Here is a 4,115-nt window from a genome sequence, read left to right on the forward strand (position 1 = left end):
AGTAGATATTCTTACATGAAGAAAATGGGAAATTTATTAACAGGGGCTGAAAGGAGTCTTAACTGCTTAGTGAGGAATCAGTAAAATCCATGCTCACATTTGTTCAACTTCAAAAGGAGAAGTTTAGATATAATATAGGTAGGACAAAATTCATTTTATTTACTGACCAACAAACAATACAAGGGATCTTCAAAAGGTTCATATGTTTTCTGACAAAAACAAAAACTACACATGGACTTTAAAAATTTTTACGTCAGAATAAACATGTATTTTCATCCCATTGTTACAATAACTTTCTGAAGTTCTCTCATATATGCAAATAGTTGCTTTCAAAGGGGGCAGCTATCATGTCTACTCTTTTTTGTTGTTGTTTTTAGAGAGATTTTTGCTATAGGGGGCGTGCGCTCACCAGAAAGACAGAGAGAGAAGACAGAGAGACAGAAAGCGAGTAATCACCCCCCTGGGTGGGATGGCCACACCGCAATCCCTTCTCCTCCATTCTCCTCTAGGGATCTTAGGCACGCATGCACATGCACCCGGCGTGAGTTCAAGCCACCAGGTTCGGGACTCGAACCATGGTTGGCCACATGGGAGTCCAGAGACATAGTCATTACACTAACTGCTGGTCCCTACCATGTCTATTCTTTAATTTTGATGAAAATCTTCTGATTTCTGAACAAGCCTTTTGCAATATACCTTACTTTTAAAATGGCAATGAAATAATCTGAGCTAAACATAGCTATAATATATTCTTTAGTGAAATATTGATCATGGATGAAAAGAATGAGATATTTCTGATAAATAATCATGGCAAAAAATAATTTAAATGTCTATTTCCCTTTGATTTCTAAAACTTGTAGTAAAGATATGAACAGATTGTTCACTTCTTTAAGCTAAGGAAAATTTGTGAGACTTTTGACATTTAAATGAAATAGCTAGGAATGATGTGAATATTCTTTTCCTATTTATTTTATCACCAGGATACATTACTACTAGAAAGTGAAAATTCATTTTCATTTTCATCTTTTCTCTTTGGTAATGTAGATTCATATTTAAAGGCTCTTATATGACACTGAAGAGGAACAGAAACGAAGTTTTACATAAACCTGATTACCTTTTATTGAGAAAATAAAGCTGGAAGAACTCCCAACTTTGTGCTCGTAATAGCAATTAATGAGGTAGAAAGTCAAATTCATTCTAGAATATTCTATCTCAGGAAAAGCTACCCTAAGTTCTAGATCCCAAGGTACAAATTATTTCCTAAGAAAACTCTAATTATATAAACAAAACAAAGTAATGACTTTCCTGGTCAGGCATGAAGTCATGTGAAAGATCAAACCTAACAGCAACATGTCAAATGACGTCTGCTGTAGACTTCAGAAAGCTCATGTATACATGCCATTAAACTATGAGGTTATTTTGATGCAAGTTCTTTTTGAAATCCATCCATAATTTTTCATAATGAGCATTTCACATTTAATGAACTTATATACTATAAAGTCTATATTTTTCCTTATTTGATTTTAGCTAATTACAGAGTAGGAGAGAATGTATCATTAAAGCTACGTTTCAGGGGAAGAAAAGAATAAGACATATATGTACTTTTTTGTCCATTCAGTCATTGAATTAGTATGTAATGGTAAGAAGCACACACTACACAGAACATATATTCATCTCTGAGGCCACATGTGGATGCTCCTGTCTGTCCCTTCTCCTTTTCTCTCTCTCAAGTACACTCAAGGAACTTCTAACTGACAAGACCAAGAGTAACAGAACTGGGAAATCAAAGTCTCTCATTTCCCTTACCCTCATCTCCGCCTCGATCCTTCTAATCAAAAACTCCAGCCAGGCCCTTGGAGTAGTGGTTAGATGTTGTGTATTGAAAGCCAAAACACACATGGCTGACTGGAATTTGAATCCCAGCCAGAGCCTAGGAAAACATGCGGGTATATGTTTGTGCCCAGGATCCTTACGGGAGACAGAAATGGAGGAAAAGGAATTGCGGTGTGACCATGTTCCACTGGGGAGGACTCTCTCTCTCTCTCTCTCTGTCTCTCTGTCTCTCAAGTGTATGTACCCTCTGGCAATACAGAAAGCAATTTTTAAAAAACTACTTGGATTTTGATGTTTTAAGTTTTCAGATTCTCCCTTGACACACATTTAGGCCTTAGTTAATTTTCATGACTTACTAACAAGTGTCTGATTCATACTAACTATGGTGAAATATATCATTAGATTTTTCAGCTTTATAGTTCTAGTAAATATAATTATACAAGATATTTTTGGCAGACATTTTATAAACAATCCTTGCAATTAAGCAATTTTAAATAAGTCATTTGTTTTGTTTGGTATTTGGGAACTAGTTTATCAATAGACAGTTGCAGACTCACACTCTTTTTGGGTATAAAGCTTAATTTCTCTCTGCCAGCAAGTCATATCTTGCTTTTGTTTAATAGTCACTGCATTGTACATGGTTTCTAATTTTTTAACTGGGGTTTCCTCCACGTACAACAAAATTATATTCTTTAGATCTACAAATTTCTTCCTGAAGCTATTGCAAAGCTTTAATAAAAATAGAACAAAAATAGAACTCTTAATTTCAAACCAAGTAATTTCAGGTTGCTTTAAATCTTTTGTTCAATAATAGTAATGTTGATTTCTTGGGTTATTGGATAAAGAAGATATCATAATTAGTATACGAAATAAATACAGACTTTCCTATTTATCGTTTCTCAGAAGACACTGTAACGTGTACGTGTGTGAGTGCATGCAAGGTGTTCAAACGCACACACATATATATGAAATATGAGGAGTCTTTAAATTGTTCATGGAAAACATGTATTATGAAAAACTACATTAATTTCTAATTTCTTTATCCTAAATAAACTTGCACTTTTTAAATTTTCCACACTTTTTGAAATCTCCTTACATATATACATATTCCCTTATAACATCATCATAAAACTGAATCTGTACTTGGGAGGTTATTTTTCTCTTGATGGCGTTTTAAGCATTAAAAGCTAACATTTGGTTCCTGACAACTGGAACGAAAAGCTGGCAAGCATTCCTAAATTTAGTTTGCTACTATTCTGCTATAGTACATGTGTGACACAGAATACAGGAGTTTATGTATATTTGTGCACAAGGATATTTCTGTTCTAAATGGTATGGATCAAATGGTTCTCTTGGAAACTAATGTTAAAATCTGATTCTCAACATGGCGATGTTGGGAGGTGGGGCCTCTAAGATCGTAAAGTCGTGAACAGGGACTAACGCCGTTCTCACAATGGGAGTTAAGTCTAAGGAAGAGCTTAGTATGAGAGCAGGTTGTTATGAAGCAAAGTTGCCTCTCATACTTTTCCTTCTTTTTGCATTAGCCCGTGTCCCCTTCTATTTCTCAGTCATGTTTGAAGCATTTTGAAACCTTCACATAAAGCTGACCACATATGACCCAACAAACTTTCTAATCTCCAGATCTGTGAACTGAATAAACCTCTTTTCTTTATAAAGTACCTTGTCATGAGTATTCCATTAGACCAACAAAAAACAGATGAAGACACCTGGCAAGCTGAACTTAGTCTGCTACTTTTCTGCTATAGTATTATTCGTGTGTAACAAGATTATCAGGGCTGGCTAGTGGTGAAGTCGTGAGGCAATGCTCTGCAAGGCTGCCCCACAGGGGAGGGTTTGGGGTTCATGTCCAGAGACCTCTGTGAGTACAGCGGGCATGCACATGGTCTGGGGCTGACTGAAGCTGGGGTAGAGCACAGTGTGGAGACCCCGTTTGCAGATGCCTATCTCTTCATTTGTCTCTCTCTGACTCTCTTCCTCGTAGAAGAAAGAAAGAAGAAAGAAACTGAAATATATATTTGCATACACACACACACACACACACACATATATATATATATAGTTGGCTCAGTTGCTGTGACCCCCACTATTAAGATACTGCCGCTCAGACACTTAGGGCACATGAGAGGCCTAGGTTCAATTCTCAGGTCAAGCCAAGTCAAGCTGACATGGTGGTATGTACCTCAGGTCATGGCTGGCCAGAAGACCAGGATAGAGGAGTCCTGATACGGCAAGACTGTCTTTAAAAAGTCCAATCTCCCATT

The sequence above is a fragment of the Tupaia chinensis genome, unplaced genomic scaffold (assembly GCF_000334495.1).
Source record: "Tupaia chinensis unplaced genomic scaffold, TupChi_1.0 Scaffold000046_2, whole genome shotgun sequence".
Lineage (NCBI taxonomy): Eukaryota > Metazoa > Chordata > Mammalia > Scandentia > Tupaiidae > Tupaia > Tupaia belangeri.